General features: G+C 43.2%; 1 pseudogene; it reads right to left on the reverse strand.

Moving 5' to 3' along the window:
• Positions 1-1,963: 1,963 nt before the first annotated feature.
• LOC131190734 (uncharacterized protein K02A2.6-like) lies at positions 1,964-20,784 on the reverse strand (annotated as a pseudogene).
• Between the last annotated feature and the right edge of the window lie 2,141 nt (positions 20,785-22,925).

The following is a 22,925-nucleotide window of genomic DNA, read 5'->3' on the forward strand; positions in this document are numbered from 1 at the left end:
CAGTTAATTTGATTGGCTGTAATATAGTTTCAGCTTGGATCCATTGTTTAGAAGAGTTTTCCATAATAAATGGAATTGTATGCCTTAACTATGATGCTTAATACAGTCCTTGGCTTACGACCACGATTGTTGCTAAGTGAGACATTTGTTAAGTGAGTTTTGCCCCATTTTAGGACCTTTCTTGCCACAGTTGTTATGGGACTCACTTCAGTTGTTAAGTTAATAGCACAATTGTTAAGTGAATTTGGCTTCCCCATTGACTTTGCTTGTCAGAAGGTCATAAAAGGTGATCACATGATCCCAGGACACTGCAAAGGTCATAAATGTGAGTTAATTGCCCAGTGTCTGAATTTTGATCATATGACTACGGGGATGCTGCAATGGTCATAAGTGTAAAAACTGGTCATAAGACACTTTTTTTAAAGTGATGTAACTTTGAACGATTGCTAAATGAACTGTTGTAAGTCGAGGATTACCTGTAAAATCATATTGGGCATGGCCCAGATGCCCTGTTTCTGAAGTCTATATAAAGTGCAAAGTTAGAATGAAATGCCAATCTCAGTACATAGAAAGAATACTGATTAAACAATATAGAAATAATTAATTTATTTTGCTCAAAGCTGATCCTCAAAGAAGCAAGGAGATTTAGCTAAAGGCAAATAATGGTTTAACATTAAGTATGAACAAGAACACTTTTAAATTTATAACAACAACTCTGCACAATGTCTGATGCTGCGTTATTTAAGTCTAAGAACTCACATTGCAAAAGGTCTGGTGTCTTGGTCATTTCTGGTTAAAGGAGAAAATCAGAGAATCCCACTGTTGGGTGATATTTCCATAGCTTAATATAGCTTGAGAGAGAGGAGAATCTTGAAGGCATCTCTAATTCATTTAAGAGATACAGGTTCTTGAATTCTCCTTCCACAAGCAGTCAAAGGCAAAAACCAAATGATCTCAGTTCATAGCCAGCAATGAAGGTATTTAATAAATATGATTAAGAATATGAAATCATTGTATAGTTATTATACTTTAAATGTTAATTTTTAAAGAGTTATTTGCAACGATGGCTTCATTATTCAACCAGATTCATTCAACCATAACCAAAACAATTCATTCAATCATAACCCTTTTCCATAAAAACAAATAACACAGAATTTCAAAGGAGTCCTGCAACTTTCAGTGAGAGGACAGAATAGCTAAGATCTTCATCCTTTTGAACTGTTTTCAAATAATTTCCTTTTGGAACAGAACCTTTGATTGTGATTTACATTTTACATTTTTCCCTATATTTCTTTCCCTCTTGTTTGGTTTTGTTGTCCTTATTTTCTTTTACTTCCTAATGAATTACTTTGATGCCAAGCACTATCAACAACTGTGACCTCTGGGCTTTAATGAGTGTCCTTTCCTCCAGAATAAATATACTTTGTGTCTCAGCTGGTGTCTTTGATCTGCAAGTTATATGGCTTTGTGTTCTCCTTATCTTGCACAAAGGTCAGTGAGAAACTTTTACAACCCAGTTTTCACTTTTATAGAAATTCTCTAGCAGAGTCACAGCAAACCATATTAGTATACTTACAGAAATATTGATGAGCAAGCTACTGCTTACCAACATTTAACTTGTGAATAAATGCATGTGTTAACATGACATTAACATAATGGAATAATAATGGAATCTGCAGAATGAAGAAGCATTTCTAGTAGAACTAGTTGAGTGAGAGAGATGTCTTATGAAAATGTATAATTGTAATACCTAAAGTTTATTTTGAAGTTATGTATTTATTCCTTTTATAAATTGCTACATAATTATTCTCAGACCAAGAAGAGAGGGGGGAAGCAGCATGTTATTAACTGAGAGTCTCCAGTTGTTAGAATAATCTCCAGCCAGTCTGGCTGGCTATGTTAGTTAATGAAATGATTGGGATTGTTCAATGTGCCTAGAAAGCACCAGTTGGAGAAAGGTGCCTTAATTCAGTAAGTAAGAACACCTATAAACAACAAACACCATAGAGCTAAAACATCTAGAATGAGTGTTATACAGTATAGCTCAGGCCTGTTAAACTCGCGGCCTGCGGGCCAGATTAACTCCCATGCTGGCCACGCCCACGGCTGTTTTAGCAAAGTGCAAAAAATAGTCACGATATGTCACAAGATGCTGCTGTGACAACATGAGTTTGACACCCCTGGTATAGCTTTAAAGCATCCCCCTCAAATATCAGTATCACATAAAACTGAATATTCAAGGTAGATTTTTCTTTTGTTTTAGCTAAACATTCAGTTTTTCAAACAGAAGAACCCTTGCAATAAAGAGACCATGTTGCCCTGCACATGTGGCTATGAACCCAGAAGCATTTTGCTCAAAGGCATCCCCAGTAAATTTGTAGCAGGTGTCTTACTGTGCAGGAGGCCATTATTTTTCTGAAATAATGGCCTCCTTCCCGGACAAATGGACAACTCAGGCACTCAGCTCCAGGCTCTTTGGGAGTTGACTTCAAGTAATCTGCATATACTGCTGAATGTCGTAATCAAAACTGTTCATTATATTGCATTTTTCTGTTCTTGGGCAACATCTATTAGGCAGAAAACATGAAAGAACTGAGTCTACAAATTGATTCACATTAACATTCAGATGCTGGAGATACATTAGCACACTTTTATGACAGATAACTTCCTAACTTCAGTGACATATCTGGAACATTTTCTAATTGAGAATTTCTGTTTGTTGTGGCATTGCCTAGAAACTACAGTTCACAGTGCAGGAATCCAGGGCACAACCCAGTGCAAACAGATAAGAAAAATCCAGGTTTATTTACAAGAGATTACAGCCAAAGACGGTATCATTTATAGTACCATTCCTGAGAGAAATTATGCAGAAAGAATGAGACAGAAACAAATGAGTCTGCCTAAATAAGGAAGTTTTCTGGGCATTCTTGATATTCACAACTGAACAATTTCAATGCTATCTGAAATATTTCAAGTTAAGGCGGATAAATCAAATTTTATAAGATTGTGATTTTTTTAATAATGATGTTCATATGATATACAATTTTATTTCAAATATTAATTTTATTTTCCTATTTTTTTTTGTTAGTACTTGGTTGCTTTGTCTCTCCTAAGATGAGGGGCTATGTTCTCACAAATAGACTGTAGAGCTCTAAAAATCACACTTTTAAATTTTATTTATTTTAAATAAATATTAAAAATATTAATTAAATTAAATTAATTAAATTAAAAGCTCTAAAAATCACACTTTTAAAATTTATTTATTTTAAATACCGTATATACTCGAATATAAGCCGATCCGAGTATAAGCCGAGGTCCCCAATTTTACCCCAAAAACTGGGGTAAACTGGGGACTCGAGTATAAGCCGAGGGTGGGAAATGAGGCACCTACGGTTGAACCCTCCCTCCCTCAGCTGAGAAGGCTGGCGGCTCCCCCGCCCAGCCCTCTCACTGCACCGGCAGGGCTTCCCCGCGCCGTCCGGTAAAATGTGAAAAAAAGAAAAAAAAAAACTCGAGTATAAGCCGTATATACTCGAGTATAAGCCGAGGGGCTTAAAAAAAAAAAAAACTCGAGTATAAGCCGTATAGACCCGAGTATAAGCCGAGGGGACGTTTTTCAGCACAAAAAACGTGCTGAAAAACTCGGCTTATACTCGAGTATATACGGTAAATATTATTTAATGTATGGCGTATCATACAAGTCCTAGAAATATATATTAACATTTTACCTAGATTAGTAAAGCACAATAAAATATAAATGTTAAAAAGGTCTATATTCAAATATCAAAGTCTAGGCCATGGAACCTAACCATGGAAGCACACATTGCAGCACTGGTCAAAAGGGCCCAGCAGAGATTATACTACCTGAGACTTCTCAGGAAACAACAACTGAATGAAAAATTGCTGGTGACTTTCTACCACTGCACTATAGAGCGTATCGTAACTTACTGCACCTGTGTATGGTTTGCTAACTGCACAGTGGCAGATAGGACAGTGCTGCAGAATGTAATGTATCTTTAAGGGTTTTGGAGGGAAAATAGAGCGGGAAATAGCACGTTGCTAATTGGCTGAAGCCTCCAGCTGAACTGTATATAAGGAGGGGTTTTTTACCGTTGCTTTTGCTGGGTTCACTATAAACTAAAGAGCTGTTGTTACTCATCTGGTCTCCTGCCTCGTTATTGCCCGAATCTAACACTGGCGACGAAGGTGGGATTTCGGGGCAAAAGAGCACCAGGAACGAACCCAGCAAAATAAGGGCAGTTAGCAACGATGTCCAGCTATACACCGCCAGCGCCATTCGACCCAGCCAAAGAAAAATGGGGGTCATACATGGCTCGCTTCGAGTGTTTCCTCGAAGCCAACGAGCTCCAAGGAGTCTCGGACAACAGGAAACGGGCGTATTTCCTGAGTCACTGCGGTCCAGAGGTTTTCGACACCGCGGAATCGCTTTCGGAGCCAATGCCAGTACAAGCGGTACCGTGGCAAACTCTGCAGACTGTTTTGAAAGCCCACTATGCACCAACGCCTTCCAAGTTCGTTCAACGGTTCGAATTAAGGCAGCGCATGCAGCAAGAGGGCGAGTCCATCAGTGTGTACATGGCAGCACTGAGGAAAGCCGCGAACCATTGTGAGTACCGAGACTTGGAAGACGCCTTGCTCGACCAGCTAATTTGCGGGGTCAGGGACATCCGTTTGCGACGGCGGCTGCTGTCCAGAAGCAACCTAACGCTCGCAATCGCCCTGGACGAGGCAAGGGCTCACGAGATGTCTACCCAAGCAGCAGAAACACTACAAAAGCCGGTTGCGCCAGGGGCGGCAGCGAAAACAACCCCGGTCCACAACGAGGAAGTCCAGGCCGAGTCGGAAGAGGAGGAAGAGGAAGAAGTCTTCCACACCGGGAGGCCGGAGAGGGAAGACCGGGGTGAATGCGCGAGTTGCGGGGGCCAACACCAACGGCAGCATTGCAAATTTAAGGATGCCACATGTCGGCGATGTGAAAAAAAAGGGCACATCACGAAAGCCTGCCGAGCGCCCCAACCTTCCCGCCAAAAATTCAAACCGACCAATCAAAGCGTGGGAACCGCGAAACGGCCCGGGATTGGTCAATGTAAAAAAGGCGCGAAGTTGAATCAGACCGCCGTGAGAGTGGGCCAGGCATCAACGCGCCTAGAAAAAAAAATCTTTATTAAAACACTCATCGAAGGAGTGCCGTGCCGAATGGAAGTGGACACTGGATCTTCAATTACGATCATGTCCTGGAGCAATTTAGAAAAAAACTTGCCGGCTATCGCGAAACGCAAACTGCAGCCACAGAAACTACGAGTGCAGGACTATCAAGGGAACAGGATCCCTGTTCGAGGGGCGACGACCGTCCACGTCAAGTATGGACAGTTCGAAAAAACTCTGCCCATCACCATCGTCGATGGGACTCTGCCGAGTTTGTTGGGACTAGACTGGTTCCGGGCATTGGGCATGGGAGTGACCGGAGTCTTCCGAAATGAAGTCAACCTCAAGGACGAACTCATGAAAGAGTTTGAGGACGTTTTCAAAGACTGCCTGGGCAAGTACAAGGGGACCCCTATCTCCTTCAACCTAGACCCTCAGGTTGCCCCTATCCATTTAAAGGCTAGGAGGGTTCCTCGCCTGAAGCCCAAGATTGACCGGGAACTGGACAAACTAGTAAGCCAGGGATACTAGTGCCAGTCGACCATGCAGTGGGAGACGCCATAGTCACCCCAGTGAAACCAGACGGGTCAGTCAGGATTTGCGCCGATTACAAGGCGACGCTAAACAAAGCTTTGCAAAGAGCGCTTACCCGTCCCAGTGGTGCAACATTTGCTACACTCGTTAGGGCAGGGGCAGGTTTTGCCAAACTAGATTTGGCCCAAGCCTATCAGCAGTTACCCGTAGATAGCAGCACGGCCAAGCACAAACAATCGTAACGCACAGGGTGCTTTCAAATGCACCAGGTTACAATTTGGGGTCAGTGTGGCACCAGGATTATTTCAAAATTTAATGGAGCGGCTTCTGCAGGGCTCCCGGGTGGTACTGCATTTTGATGACGACTGGTATCCGCCGACAATATGGAAGAACTTGGGGTGCGACTGAGAAAAGTTTTAAGTATTTTCCGGTCCGCCGGTCTAAAAGTCAAATTAAACAAATGCCAGATCGGGGTAGGATCCGTAGAATTCCTGGGCTATCGGATAGACAGGGAGGGGATCCACCCCACTGAGAGCAAGGTTAGGGCAATCAGAAAGGCCCCAGCACCCCAAAACAAAACAGAGTTGCAGGCGTTTTTGGGTCTAGTAAACTTTTACGCGGTTTTTTTAAAAAACAAAGCAACTATAGCCGAGCCGCTACACAAATTACTAGGGAAAAATGCTGCATGGTCTTGGGGAAAGGCAGAAGCTAGAGCATTCAAGCAATAAAACCCTCCTGTCTAGTGATAGCCTATTGATCCAATACAATAGCACACTACCATTGGTGCTAGTTTGTGATGCATCCCCCTACGGGGTGGGGGCTGTGCTCAGCCACAGGCTGCCAAATGGCACAGAAGCCCCTATAGCGTTTTACTCCCGAACAATGTCCTCAGCTGAAAGGAACTATAGTCAGTTGGATAGGGAAGCCTTGGCCATAGTCTCCGGGGTAAAGAAGTTCCATGAATATGTGTTTGGTCGCGACTTCTAAATCGTCACAGACCATAGACCATTACTAGGGTTGCTGGCTGGCGACCGCCCAACGCCCGTGGCACTTTCGCCCAGATTGACCTGATGGACTATCTTTCTGGCCGCATATTCTTACAAACTGCTACATCGGCCAGGAAAGGAGTTAGGGCATGCAGACGCCTTGAGCAGATGCCCTTTACCCGCGACTGTCGAAGACCCCACTCCGGGCACACCCGTCTTGTTAACTGACTCTTTGGACTCTGGTCCAGTCACTTCCAAGGAGGTGGCTCGGGCTTCTTACAAGGACATTACATTAAGGACTGTAATGGGTTGGGTGCAAAGAGGATGGCCCGCTGCGCTGGGTGAGCGTTTTAGGGAATATGTAAAAAAGCGCGGGGAATTGTCGGTGCAAGGGGGGTGTTTGCTCTGGGGGGATAGAGTGGTGGTCCCAAAGAAATTGCGGAAAAAAGTTCTGGAACTTCTGCACGAAGGCCATCCTGGGATCGTGAGAATGAAGGGTTTAGCCAGGAGCTATGTGTGGTGGCCCTTGATGGACATGGAGATTAGCGATAGGGTTGGGAAATGCCAAGCATGCCAGGAATCCAGACCACTACCACCAACGGCCCCAATCCGAGAGTGGGAGAAACCCCAGGGCCCATGGTCCCGAATCCATATCGATTTTGCCGGCCCCTTCCACGGCCAAACATTCTTAGTGGTGGTAGACGCATTTTCCAAATGGCTGGAAATCATTCTAATGAAATCCATGACCGCAGAGGCTGTAATTTCAGTCCTGCGGCACCTTTTTGTAACACACGGGTTACCAGACACACTCGTTTCAGACAACGGGCCACAGTTCACGGCGACCCTTTTTGAGGGGTACTTGGCGGAAGAGGGCATCCGGCATGTCCTCTCGGCGCCTTTCCACCCTGCGACGAACGGCCTTGCAGAGCGTTTCGTCCGGAGTGCGAAAGAAGCATTGTCCAGACTCAGACCCGGGGATTGGCAATTAAAAATTGACACCTTCTTAGCGGTACAACACAGAACCCCTTGTGTAGCGACTGGCCGCAGCCCAGCCGAGCTACTGATGGGGAGAAAGCTTAGATGCCCGTTAGACCGGTTAAACCCGAACTATACACCAGACGGGTACAAAACAACACCGGGCAAAACAAGAGAATTGACAGTAGGGAGTTCCGTATGGGCACACAATTATGGTGAAGGCCCAAACTGGCAAAAGGGAACAATACTAGAAACAACCGGGCCAAAATCATATCTCGTAGAAATAGAGGATGGCCGGGTTTGGAAACGCCACATAGACCAGTTAAGAAAAAGAATAGCCACAAGTCTAGAAACAGACGAAACAGGCCCTGACTATCCAATGATTGAATCCACAGCTAACTCAAACCCGACAAAACCGCAGGACTTATCTGAGTTCCAGCGACACCAACCGGTCCCTCCGAAGGAAAGCAGGAACGACGCTGCAAGTAATCCAAGGCCGGATGGCCTGGAGGAGGAGCTGAGAGGAACGAACAGTCCCTCCGGCCAGCTCGACTCACTCCCAGAAAATGAACTGCGCAGGTCCGAAGAGTTAGGAGACGCCTGCATTTACGTGACTACGAGAAAATAATTATTCATTTTATGTAAATAGGGGTAAAAAGTTTTCTGGGAGGGGAGGAGTGTAATGTATCTTTAAGGGTTTTGGAGGGAAAATAGAGCGGGAAATAGCACGTTGCTAATTGGCTGAAGCCTCCAGCTGAACTGTATATAAGGAGGGGTTTTTTACCGTTGCTTTTGCTGGGTTCACTATAAACTAAAGAGCTGTTGTTACTCATCTGGTCTCCTGCCTCGTTATTGCCCGAATCTAACACAGAAGGTTAACATCATTGCCCAGAGGATCATTGGTTGCCCTCTCCCCTCCTTGGAAGAGCTTTATAGCTCCCACTGCCTTAAGAAAGTTCAAAAGGTTCTTAAAGATCCCTCTCATCCTGGGAACCCTTTTTTTTTAACTATTACCATCTGGCAGATGGTACAGGATAATAAAAACAAGGAGAAATAGGCTGAAAAGCAGCTTCTATCCCAGAGCAGTAACTTTGTTGAATTCTACTGTATAGTGCAATATTAATGCAGTATCAGGGGTTTTCAATTCAATTGTGTAGAATGTGAAGGATGTGTGTTTTTGATTTTTTTTTTTATAGTTTTCTTATGTATGATGTACACTGAAGATGGCATTTCATTGTATGGGGTGCAATGACAATAAAGTAAACTTAAACTTAAACACAGCATTATTTATATTAAAAAAAATCTGATTCTGGACCAGTATATACCCTGAGATTACAGCTGGTCACTATGTGATCTACAGTTTGATGCAGGACCCCACAGTCACACTGAGGGAAAGATACTATGCCCCATTTCTACAGAGATTCCTGACAGATGCTGTGTGAGGTGTGAAGCCTATTCAGGATTATCCATTGCTGATGTGGAAGTTCAAAGCCTGGCACCTTTTTAAAGAAAGTGTGTGAAGGTTGGATGGTCTTGTTGGGAACTATCTGGGGTTCTTCTGCATGTCAAGTTTAGGATAAACCATAATGATTACATGAACACATAAGACAGAACCCTGACCGTGAGGGATTTCCCTTTCTATGGATCTGTTCATATGTACACAAAGTTTAGGATAAGGATCTGTTCATATGTACACAAAGTTTAGCACAAAGTTTAGGATAAACCATAATGATTACATGAACACATAAGACAGAACCCTGACCGTGAGGGATTTCCCTTTCTATGGATCTGTTCATATGTACACAAAGTGGCACATAATTGTGTTGTAAGCATAGTGATGCACTGCTGCAACTATGAGAGGTGAGGGATTTGCTTATTGCCTCATACTTCTAAACCTTTTGCCTTCAGTCATATAAACATGATTAATTTCTATAATATTATTAAACTGATCTGTTGCTAGTGAATATAGGGATGACCTATATTTCTGAATGTAATTTTATGCAAATTGATAAACACCACTGAAGAAATGGTGCGAAGCACCCCAGGGTACTGAATGATGCAGTATCACTTAGCAGGTGAAATAAACATACTGATTAACTACTAGGTTCATCATTTAGGGCATTTTTTCCCTTATTTTTCCAATCCAAATTCAGTTTAGCTAATTTGTGCATACTAAACAAATGGTCCACCTAACAGAAGGGACAGACAGATCTCCAAAAAACACATTTTGAAGAAAATTGTCAGTTTATTAAGTCCTCTAATCACAGTGTTAAAAAGCAACTGAGAAGTGCTAGTGCAGTATATTAAAGAGGGTTAAAATAGTCTTCCCTATTAATTAGCTGATTCATCAGTTTTGTCCATTGCTTAAAAGTAACCGCCCAGTTCAGTCCAGAACTTCAGAAACACATCAATTATGTAATAGTCTGATTCAGTATCTAGATTTGGAACAAGATTTTAGCTGGTCCTAACTGCTTTGTTTTTCATTAAGATAAGATGGTGGAGATTGATGGGGACAGAAAACTTCCTGTTTTGTAATAGAATTACATTTTCACTGACAATGTTCTTTTGTCTGGGAAACTCCCCTGCCAAAGGTTGGGTAGCTAGTTGATAATATTTTTTTTGCAAATGGAAACTGGGTTAGTAAGGAAAAATGGGGCTCAGGCAGTAGCATAAGGAAAAACTATTGAATTTTTGCACAAAACAGATAACTTACTAGGCCAGATAGCTAAGTCATCTAGTATTTTAAAATATTAAAATATTTGCATTATTTCCATTAATTATGTCATTTGCATATTATCATAAGGAGGCAAGAAATGTCATTTTTATGATTTGTATAAGTACCTTAATATCAGAAGGAGTAGAAGTAGAGTTTTATGAATTGGAGTTTTATGAAAATCCATAATCATTATAGAAATAGCACTTAGACTTATATACCGCTTCACAGTGCTTTACAGCCCTCTCTAAGCGGTTTACAGAGTCAGCCTATTGCCCCCAACAATCTGGGTCCTCATTTTACCCACCTCGGAAGGATGGAAGGCTGAGTCAACCTTGAGCCTAGTGAGATTCGAGCTGCTAAATTGCAGGCAGTCAGCAGTCAGCAGAAGTAGCCTGCTGTACTGCACTCTAACCACTGTGTCTTGATGGAGTAGATTCAGAACTACTTGCTCCTTCTTGGAGAAATGAATGTCCATTCTGAATATCCCATTTCAGCTCAAGGTTTAAGGTTTATACAAATTTAGTGAACACATGTTTTTTCTAGATCTTTGGAGATTACAATTCCTATTATGGACTTGCAAAAGGCTATATCGATATTTTGAAAGTCAGCATCTATATTCTCAACATCTCTGGAGAGCATCAGATAGAGATAATTATATATAGATTCAAGAAATTGCAGAGGTGAATTAGCAGCGATTGCCTTCTCCTTTGCTTTCATGGAAATCTTCATTAGAGCGATGGCTTAATATTGGATACAGGTCCATATTTCTATGCTCCAAGGAAAAAACACTCTGTGAAGCAGAATATTGGTTCAGGAGTACAGCCATATGTAGAATAGTGCAGCATGGATTGGAGTCAGTTATTTACAGTATCTAATTATTTACATCCATTGTAAATAATCTAACAGCCTCCCTGGAAAGAAACAGGGGTTTTTTCTTAGTGTCATTGCTAAACAAATTAGAGTAACAAAATATTGTCATTTTTATCTTTAACATAGAGCAATTGGCCAATAAATCCCATTGTATTATGTGTCCATGATTTTTTAATATCTGAATCAATCATCACATTTCCTCTATTGCCACTTATGGATCAATCTCAGCTATACAATTTCTGATTTTTTTCCCCTGTGGAGAACTAGATTGAAGGTGGCAGTTTAAAAACAACAAGGGAGGAAGACAAGAAAAGCCCTCAGTTATTCTCTTTCAGATGAGCCAGTTGCTTTCTTCTTCTAGGATTTTATAGAGAAGGAAAGTTGCCAATTACAAGAGAGACTGAGGATGGCAGACGGAAGGGCTGGGAAGTGGCTCAACAGGCTAATGCAGCCTGTTATTAACACACAGCTGCCTGCAATTACAATTACTCCAGGCTCGAGTCCCACCAGGCCCAAAGTTGACTCAGCCTTCCATCCTTTATAAGGTAGGTAAAATGAGGACCCAGATTGTGGGGGGGGGCAATACAAGTTGACTCTGCATATAATATACAAATGGATGAGACTATTGCCTTACACAATGTAAGCCGCCCTGAGTCTTCAGAGAAGGGCAGAATATAAATTCAAATAAAATAAAATAAAATAATAAATAAAATTTATTAGGCATTTCAGCAACTGTAATTCATTTATCCTACAGATTTTTGCAGTTCTTCAAAAGTTATGATGTAACTGGGTCAAAATATGTACATATTAAAGGAAATCGTGCCAAAAAGGCATAAATAAATGCTGATGATACTCAGCTGTACTTTTCCACAACGGGCCACCCCAACGAAGCTGTCGAAGTGCTGTCCCGGTGTCTGGAGGCCGTACAGGTCTGGATGGGGAGAAACAGGCTCAAGCTCAATCCCCCCAAGACAGAGTGGCTGTGGATGCCGGCACCCCGGTAAGTCAGCTGCAACCGCGGCTGACTGTTGGGGGCGAGTCATTGGCCCCAATGGAAAGGGTGCGCAACTTGGGCGTTCTCCTGGATGGACGGCTGTCTTTTGAAGACCATTTGACGGCCGTCTCCAGGAGAGCTTTTTATCAGGTTTGCCTGGTTCGCCAGTTGCGCCCCTTCCTAGACTGGGATGCCCTATGCACAGTCACTCATGCTCTCGTGACATCTCGCCTGGATTACTGCAATGCTCTCTACATGGGGCTTTCCTTGAGGAGCACCCGGAGGCTCCAGTTAGTCCAGAATGCGGCTGCGCGGGTGATAGAGGGAGCCCCTCGTGGCTCCCATGTGACACCACTCCTGCGCAGACTGCACTGGCTACCTGTGGCCTTCCGGGTGCGCTTCAAGGTCTTGGTAACCATCTTCAACGCTTTGAAGTTTTCCATGGCTTAGGGTCGGGTTACTTACGGGACCGTCTGCTGCCACCGACTGCCTCCCACCGACCCGTGCGCTCTCACAGGGAGGGACTCCTTGGGGTGCCGTCCGCCAGGCAGTGCCGACTGGCGACACCCAGGGGAAGGGCCTTCTCTGTGGGGGCTCCCACTCTCTGGAACGAACTTCCCCCGGGACTCCGTCAACTTCCCGACCTTTGAACCTTTCGCCGCGAGCTTAAGACACATCTATTTATTTGCGCAGGACTGGGCTAGGATTTTAATTTTAATTTAGTTTTTAATGGGGTTTTATCATTTTAATTATAATTTTAAATTCGGCCTTATTCAATAAGTTTTTTAATTAGTGTTTTATCTTGTATTTATATTTGTGTATTTGTGTTTTTAATAGGCTGTAAACTGCCCTGAGTCCCTCGGGAGATAGGGCGGTATAAAAATGTGATTAAATAAATAAATAAATAAATAAATAAATAAATAAATAAATATCAACATGTGTACAAAATATGTACTTTTCTAGGTAACCCAAAAAAATGTAAATGAAGGGAACAAAACTGGATTTGAAAAAAGAAAAAAAAAGCACATATTCAGCCATTCTTAGCCAATGCTGTTGTAACTTGATGAAGGCATCTTTCTGGCTCAAATGTATCTTTTTGACTCAATGGGCATTTGTGCAGTGTTGAAAGCAGGTGACAATGATTGCTAAAGGGAGGGATTCGCCAATTCAAAACATCATTATCACTGCTCTTTAATGAAGCAGCCAGCGCTGCCATCTCTCCTAGTTGATCTCTATTGGCATAGAGTTGAATAGCTGATCCCTATTGCCAAGTCTTTTTTTTTTCTTTTCTAGGCAGATAGATATTGAAAATAAACATTATGCTGGAAACTATCATTTTGTTTTGCAGCACCTTATTTTATTTAAAAAATCATTTATGAGCCACGGTGGTGCAGTGGTTAGAATGCAGTACTGCAGGCTGCTTCTGCTGACTGCCGGCTGACTGCAGTTTGGCACTTCAAATTTCACTAGGCTCAAGGTTGACTCAGCCTTCCATCCTTCCGAGGTCGGTAAAAAGAGGACCCAAATTGTTGGAGAGCAATATGCTGACTCTGTAAACTGCTTAGAAAGGTCTGTAAAGCACTATAAAGCGGTAAATAAGCGCTATTGCTATTTAGAAAGTAAAGAACCTGATCAGGCACCACAGGAGGTATATTAGTCTTATATACAGTCTATATGTCTTAGACTGATGTACACAATACAGTCCATCTTCCTTTAAGCTTTCAGACCAGAAGGATTTAGATGTTACGTCAGGTCATGTCCCTATGGATGAGATTTTCAATCCTCTACCCTTGGAGAAGGAAAATTTGTCTATTTTTTAAACAATGTATATCCTATGTGTATTTCCAGTTGCATTGACTGGAAGGCACCTCATATTCTGTTTTGTCCTTTATTGAGACTCTTCAGATACGGGTTGTTGTTGTTAGTTGCGAAGTCGTGTCTGACCCATCATGACCCCATGGACAACGTTCCTGCAGGCCTTCCTGTCCTCTACCATCCTCTGGAGTCCATTTAAGCTCATGCCTACTGCTTCAGCCATCCTCTGTCATCCCCTTCTTCTTTTGCCCTAATCTTTCCCAGCATGTGGCTCTTCTCCAGTGAGTCCAGATACAGGTAGCCAGATGTTATTCTATGAGCTTGCATTTGTCCCCCAAACCCCAATTTTGCTAATCAAGATTGTGCAACTAATTACTTGTCTACTGGCAGTATTACTATGGAAGTTGCATTTACTCCAAAGCAAGAGAATGAAATGAAATTTGGACAAGCATCCACATTTGTGACATAAGAATATATAGTAGCATCAACAGAGATTGTCATTCATTCACATCAACTTCCCTGATAACTTGTACAAAATTAGTGTGATTGTTTTGTGTTTATGCTAATGATTGATTCCTGCAGGGTTTCCCAGCTTTCTTTCTTCTCTAAATTTCATGTTTGTAAATAGCAAGTTCTTGACTTATTAAAATGATTATTTTCTGTGATGGCAATTCCAGCTGGTCATGAAAACAGCTTAACAGTCTCTTGCTCCGAAGAACTGGCTGCTGTTTGAACTACAAGAAGTATACTTTTAATAACCTATTTTATCAAGGGATTCAAAGTTCCTTATTAAATCTAAATTAGATGGATATTAGGGGAGCTTTAATTCAAATAATTTCAAATTTCAGAAATGAAGTAGGAATATAATAAAGCCTTTTTGTATCTTGGGGCCGCTTTCACAGTGCTTTTTTTAGCCTTCACTTTGTCCCAGTTCACTTCATCAACAAAAAGGAAAGAACGTGTAGTAAATATTATTTAGGTTAATAAATATCCATCCACCTATAAAGCTATGTGTCTGTAAAGAATTCATTCATTTGAATCTGTTTTAGAATGCAGTCCATTTTTCCAATGTAAGGGTAAAATTTAGATATCAGTCAGTGGCTTGCATAGTTGGAAGGAAATGGTTTCTTGGGTGTACTTTTGATCTCCTGCTTCAGGGTGAACAGGAAAAATAAATTCTACGTGCTAAAGACTGTATGGGTCTTCTGACAACAATTGTGGTGACTTAGAACAATAATTGCGGCCAAATTTTTAATTGCTTAGCAAGGTGGCTGTTAAGTGAATCATTCTCAGTTTTATTATCTTTTTTTTACCATGATTGTTTATTTATTTATTTATTTATTTATTTGATTTTTATACCGCCCTTCTCCCGAAGGACTCAGGGCGGTGTACAGGCAAGATAAAACAATACAATATACAGATTAAAATACTATTTAAAAAACTTATTTAAATTAGCCTACAATTAAAAATTTCAATACTAAAAACCCCGTTTAAAAATTGATAAAAGATAAAATTCAATTTAAGACAGCCCCGCGCAAATAAAAAGATGCGTCTTCAGTTCGCGACGGAATGTCCGAAGGTCAGGTATTTGGCGTAAACCCGGGGGAAGTTCGTTCCAGAGTGTGGGAGCCCCCACACAGATTGTTCAGCTAGTCACTGCAGTTGTTAAGTGAATCAAGGCAGTCGTTAAGTGAATCTGGTTTTCCCCATTGACTTTGCTCATAGGAAGCGGACTGGGAAGGTTGCAAATGACAACCATGTGACCCCAGGATGCTGCAACCACTGTAAACACATGCCACTTGCCAAGTCCCCAAATTTTTATCATGTGGCAATGGGGATGCTGCAATGGTTATAAGTCCAAGGACCAGTTATAAATCACTTTATTCAGTGCCATTGTAACTTCAAATGGTCACTAAATGAATGAATGTAAGTTAAAGACTACCTGCAAACATAAAAGTTCTGTTCTTGGAATGCACTAAAGGCTTTTGCTATCATCCATATTGTTCATCATGGTTTTAGTCCTATGGTTTTTTATTTTAGGTATGTAGAATCCATGTGTATGTTTTTAACTTTCAGCCTAACTTGGTACTTGCTTTGATAGTTTTATGCTTACAAGCAGGGTTTCTTATTCATAGCAGTATACTATTCACTGTAAATTTATTCCATGTTCTTGCTCACTTTATTAAATCAGTATTTCATCTGACTTCATTGATTTTTTAAAAGATTTGTAAAATAATTTGTGTATATATCTCTGTTCAGTTTTTCCTAAGACAGAAAACTTTTCCCAATATACATAGAGATTACACATACATTCTCTAAGACATATTTCAGATGCTTATTTGGCTTGGGTGGCATTATTTGTTATCATTACACACACACACACACACACACAATAAGGAACAAAAAATTTATATATACTATACACGTCCATCTTCAATTTTTAACCTGCAGTTCAATTATCAATATTAATATATAGGCTGAATATATTGCTGCTAACTCAGAAAGTTCATTTTTATTATTAAATATACTGAAAAGAGGGAAGAAAAATATCTTGTGTGAAAATGTGTTTATTTTCAATTCATAAAATAATAATACTTAAAAAAATAGATAATGGGAACTAGAAGGAATTGAAGATTATAATTAAAGGGGAACATTCAAACACAACTAGCAATTATAAAACGAAGCAAAATATTTTAACACTGGACATACTGAAGGATATTTTTGAGCAATGGATCTAGAAGCTAATTTAAAGAATATCTGCCACTGCAGATAGAATGTGTTTAAAAGATATTATGGAAGAGGAACAAGTTTTACCAGATTGAGACTGATTTGAAAGTGGATTTAAAAATGGCAGGCTACAAGAATGCCAGGAAACGTATGTTATACTGTATGTACAAAAGAAACAACTGATGTATTAATAATTAAAAGGGATATAAAAATAACAAACCAAGAAAGGTGACCTGAATATTTTCCTATATTGAATATACAAAGGGACTTGTTAAAGTTTTGAAGAATTTTGTGAGAAGGAACAAAGAAAAAAATAAAGAGAAATCAAGTTCTGGAATATTATTTGATGGAACTAAAAAAAAAATCAAAGTTGTTAGAAGTAAAAGAAAGAAATATAATCAGAGTTAAATAGATAAATTATTTGTAGTAACCCTTAATGGACTTTTACTGACATCAAGACTGAAATGATGATGCTTTATGGATTTATTTATAGATAAGTGATGGGATATGGAAGAAGAAATTGTTGTGAAATGAGAAATAAAAGAATAAAATAAAAGAATAACAGAGTTGGAAGGGACTTTGAAGGTCTTCTAGTCTAACCCTATGCTCAAGCATGATACCATTCCAGACAAGTGATTGTCCAGTCTCTTTTTAAAAGCCTCCAGTGATGGACCACTCACAACTTCTGAAGGCAAGCCGTTCCACTGGTTAATTGTTTTTGTTAAGTTCGGGAAGTAACGAGGCTGGAGACCAGGGTAGTGACAACAGCTCTTTAATATAGGGTAAACCCAGCAACCTGGCTGGGGAAAAACCTCTCCTTATATACTGTTCCACCGGCGGCTTCAACCAATCAGCAACGTGCTTGTTTCCCGCCAAAACATTTAAAGATACATAACACTCCTCCCCTCCCAGAAAACACTTTACCTATTATTTACATATTATTTACATGTTATTTTTCGACGTAGTCACGCAAATAACCTGGGCGTCTCCTGATTCTTTCGGACCTGCGCGGTTCAGTCCTTGGGAGTGGGTTGAGCTGGTCGGAGGGGCTGTTTGCTCCTCCCAGCTCTTTCTCCAGGCCATCCGGCCCTGGATTACCCGCCGGCTCTTCTTCTAGGCCATCCGGCCCTGGATCACCTGCAGAGTCGTCCCTGCTGTTTCCAAGGGGAACCCGATGGCGTCGCTGGACCTCCGGGGACTCAGCTAAGTCTTGCGCCTCTCCCGGGTTTAAATCAGTTGTGGGGTCAAATAATGTGTGGTCAGGGTCTGTTTCATTGAGTTCGGATTGTTCGGTTATTCTTTTTCTGATTTGATCTATGTGGCGCCTCCATACTCGGTTGTCTTTTAACTCAACCAAGTATGACTTTGGACCGGTTGCTTTTATGATTTGCCCTGCTAGCCAACTTGGGCCATCCCCATAGTTGCGGGCCCACACTCAGTCGCCTATGCCCATTTCTCTCGTTTTTTCCCGTTCCCCCTTGTAAACCTCTGGTGTGTAATGGGGATTTAACCGGTCGAGTGGGCACCGGAGCTTCCGTCCCATCAATAATTCGGCTGGGCTTCTGCCTGTGGCAGTGCTGGGGGTTCTATGCTGAACGGCCAGAAAGAAATCTATCTTTGTTTGCCAGTCGCCTGGCTTGAGTCTGGACAATGCCTCTTTAGCGCTCCGGACGGAACGCTCTGCAAGGCCATTCGACGCAGGGTGGAAAGGCGCAGAGAGGGCATGTCGGATGCCCTCATCTGCCAAGTATTCCTCAAACTGGGTTGCCGTGAATTGCGGGCCGTTATCGGATACTAGCGTGTCGGGCAACCCGTGGGTTGCGAAGAGATGCCGCAGTGCTGCGATTACTGCCTCGGCTGTCATGGATCTCATGAGAATGATTTCCAACCATTTAGAGAAAGCGTCGACTACCACTAGGAAGGTTTGGCCGTGGAAAGGGCCAGCAAAATCAATGTGGATTCTCGACCAGGGCCCTTGGGGTTTTTCCCATTCCCTGACTGGGGCCGTTGGGGGTAGAGGTCTGGACTCTTGGCACGCCTGGCATTTCCCTACCCTTTCAGCAATTTCTGAGTCCATTAAGGGCCACCACACATAGCTTCTCGCTAGCCCCTTCATCCTTACGATCCCTGGGTGACCCTCGTGGAGAAGGTCCAATACCTTTTCCCTCAATTTCTCCGGGATCACCACTCGATCTCCCCATAGCAGGCACCCCCCTTGAGCCGATAGTTCCCCACGTTTTTTTACAAATTCCTTAAAACGCTCGCCCGGCGCAGCGGGCCACCCTCTTTGTACCCAACCGAGTACAGTCCTCAAAATAATGTCCCGGTATGATGCCCGAGCCACCTCCTTAGATGTGACTGGGCCAGAGTCCAAAGAGTCAATTAGCAGGATGGGCGTCCCCGGAGTGGGGTCTTGATCGCCCTGGTAGTGGGCATCTGCTTAAGGCGTCCGCATGCCCCACTTCTTTTCCGGGTCGATGCTGCAGCTTGTAGGAATAAGCGGCTAAGAAGATAGTCCATCGGGTCAATCGTGGCGAAAGTGCCACAGGCGTTGGGCGGTCGCCAGCCAGTATCCCTAACAGCGGTCTATGGTCAGTAACAATTTCAAAGTCTCTACCAAAAACGTATTCGTGAAACTTTTTTACCCCTGACACAATTGCTAGCGCTTCCTTATCCAACTGGCTATAGTTCCTCTCTGTCGAGGACATCGTTCTGGAGTAGAAGGCTATTGGGGCTTCTGTGCCGTTTGGAAGTCTGTGGCTGAGCACAGCCCCCACCCCGTAAGGGGAGGCATCGCAAACCAGTAATAATGGCAATGAGCTATGATACTGAATCAATAGGCTATCGCTCGAGAGTAGGTTTTTTACTGCTTCGAAAGCCCTAGCTTCCGACTTTCCCCAAGACCAAACAGTATTCTTTCCCAGAAGCTTATGCAGCGGCTCAGCAACGGTCGCTTTGTTTTTTAAAAAGACCGCGTAAAAATTCACTAGCCCCAGGAATGCCTGTAGCTCTGCTTTGTTTTTGGGCGCTGGAGCCTTTCTGATTGCCTTGACCTTGCTCTCAGTGGGGTGAATTCCTTTCTTGTCTATTCGGTAGCCCAAGAACTCGACGGATTCTACCCCTATCTGGCATTTGTTCACTTTAACCTTTAGTCCGGCTGACCGGAAAATGCCCAGAACTTTTCTCAAACGCTCCCCCAATTCCTCTAAATTTTCGGCTGATATCAATACATCATCGAAGTAGGGGACTACCCCTGGGAGCCCTTGCAGAAGTCGTTCCATTAAATTTTGGAACAGCCCCGGTGCCACACTCACCCCAAATTGTAATCTGGTACACTTGAAAGCACCTCTGTGAGTTACAATCGTTTGGGCTTCGGCTGTGTTGGCGTCTACGGGCAGTTGTTGATAGGCTTGAGCCAAGTCTAACTTTGCAAAGACTTGCCCTTGCCCCAACGAGTGCAGCAAGTGTTGCACCACGGGAACCGGGTAAGCGCTTTTCTGTAAGGCTTTGTTTAACGTCGCCTTGTAGTCAGCGCAGATTCTAACTGACCCATCTGGTTTGACTGGGGTGACGATTGGTGTCTCCCACTTTGCGTGATCGACTGGCACCAGAATCCCCTGATTTATGAGCTTATCTATCTCCTTGTCAATCTTAGGTTTCAGGGCAAAAGGGACTCTCCTTGCCTTTAACCTAATGGGGGCTACCTGGGGGTCTAAGTTGAAGGAAATAGGGGTCCCCTTGTACTTGCCCAGGCAGTCCTTGAAGACATCTTCGAACTCGTTCATGAGTATGTCTTTTAGATTACAGTCACTTCTGTAGATGCCAGTCACTCCCATGCCCAATGCACGGAACCAGTCGAGTCCCAACAAACTAGGCAGGGTCCCTTCGACGATCGTGATGGGCAGGGTCTTCTTGTGTGGTCCATACTCGACTCGGACAGAGGTGGTCCCTCGAACAGGGATGCGATTCCCTTGGTAGTCGTGGACTCGTAGCCGTTGTGTTTGCAGGTGGCGCTTTGCGACTGATGGCAACGCTTTCGCCAAAGTGTCCCAGGACATGATGGTGATCGCTGACCCGGTGTCCACTTCTAGTCGGCACGGTACTCCTTCTATTTTGGGCTTGGTGAAGATCTTCTTCTCCACCCGGGTCGTGTGGACCTATGATCACCGTCGTTTGGTTCGAGTTCGCGCCCTTTTTGTTTGAGCCAATCACGGGTCGCCTTGCCGATCCCGCGCTCTGATTGGCCGATTTGAATTTTCGGCGGGAAGGTTGGGGAGCTCGACAGACTTGAGCTAGGTGCCCCTTCTTCTCGCACCGCCGACATGTAGCGTCCTTGAACTTGCAGTGTTGACGCTGGTGTTGACCTCCGCAACTTCCGCATTCGTCCCGGTCTTCTTTGCCGCGTTTCTCGGTTCGACAAACCCCTTCCTCATCCTCACCGTCGGATTCGGTTTGGACCTCTTCTTGGTGTACCGGGGTTGATTTTGTGCTCGCCTTCGGTGTGAGTGGCTGTTGCAGGGTCTCCGCCGCTTGGGTGGACATTTCATGCGCTCTGGCTTCGTCCAGGGCGTTTGCCAGCGTTAGATTGCTTTTCGATAGCAGTCGCCTCCGCAAACGCATGTCTCTGACCCCACGGATGAGTTGCTCCAGCAGCGCCTCGTCCAGGTCTCGGTACCCACAGTCTTTGGAGGCTTTCCGCAGGGCGGCCATGTAGTCGCCGATGGATTCTCCCTCTAGCTGTCGGCGCTCTCCAAATTCAAAACGCCGCACGTATTTGGACGGCGTTGGCGCGAAATGGTTTTTTAGTAGGGTTTGCAGAGTTTGCCACGATACCGATTGTACCGGCGTTGGTTCTGCCAGGGCTTCCGCGATGTCGATGACCTCGGGACCGCAGTGGCTCAAGAAGTATGCCCTTTTGCGGTTGTCTGGAACTCCTTGCAGTTCGTTTGCTTCTAGGAAGCTTTCGAAACGGGTCATGTACGTTCCCCATTTCTCTCTGGCTGGGTCAAACGGCGCGGGCGGAGTGTAACTGGCCATCTCCGCGTTTCTGCCCTGAGTTTGCTGGGTTCGGTTCTTCCGTGCTTCAGCTCGGTTCTGGTGCTCCTTAGCCTCGAGATCCCACCTTCGTCGCCAGTGTTAAGTTCGGGAAGTAACGAGGCTGGAGACCAGGGTAGTGACAACAGCTCTTTAATATAGGGTGAACCCAGCAACCTGGCTGGGGAAAAACCTCTCCTTATATACTGTTCCACCGGCGGCTTCAACCAATCAGCAACGTGCTTGTTTCCCGCCAAAACATTTAAAGATACATAACAGTTTTCACTGTTGGGAAATTTCTTTTTAGTTCTAGGTTGCTTCCCTCCGATTCATTTCTATCCATTGTTTCTTGTCTTGCCTTCTGATGCTTTGGAAAATAGGTTGATCCCCTCTTCTTTGTGACAGCCCCTCAAATATTGGAACACTGCTATCATGTCATTCCTGAGTCCTTTTTTTCACTAGACTAGACATACAGTATCTAATTCCTGCAACCATTCTTCATGTTTTAGTCTCCAGCCCCCAATCATTTTTGTTGTTCTTTTCTGCACTCTTTCTAGAGTCTTTACATCTTTTTTATAATATAGTGATCAAAACTCAATGCATTATTCTAAGTGTGGTCTTACTAAGGTTTAATAAGTAGTAAAGTGGTACTACTGGTATTACTTCTCATAATCTTGATTCTGTCCCTCTGTCAATGCAGCCTAGGATTGCATTGGCTTTTTTGGCTGCTGCCACACACTGCTGGCTCATATTTAAGTGATTGACCACTAGGACCAGTGGTGGATTTCAAATTTTTTTACTATTGGTTCTGTGGGTGTGGCTTTGTGGGCGTGGCAGTGGAAGGATACTGTAAAATCCCCATTTCCTCCCAATCAGTTGGGATTTGGAAGGCAGAGAATAGATGGGGGCGGGGCCAGTCAGAATTTTTACTACCAGATCTCCAGACTACTCAAAATGTCCGCTACCAGTTCTCCAGAACTCCAGAAACCCACCTCTGACTAGGACTCCAAGTTCCCTCTCACAGCTACTGCTATTGAGACAGGTTTCACCTAATCTGTACCTGTATGTTTGGTTTTTCTCACCTAAGTGTAAAATCTTACTTTTCTAT

This window comes from Ahaetulla prasina, chromosome 2, assembly GCF_028640845.1.
Source record: "Ahaetulla prasina isolate Xishuangbanna chromosome 2, ASM2864084v1, whole genome shotgun sequence".
In the NCBI taxonomy this organism is placed as follows: domain Eukaryota; kingdom Metazoa; phylum Chordata; class Lepidosauria; order Squamata; family Colubridae; genus Ahaetulla; species Ahaetulla prasina.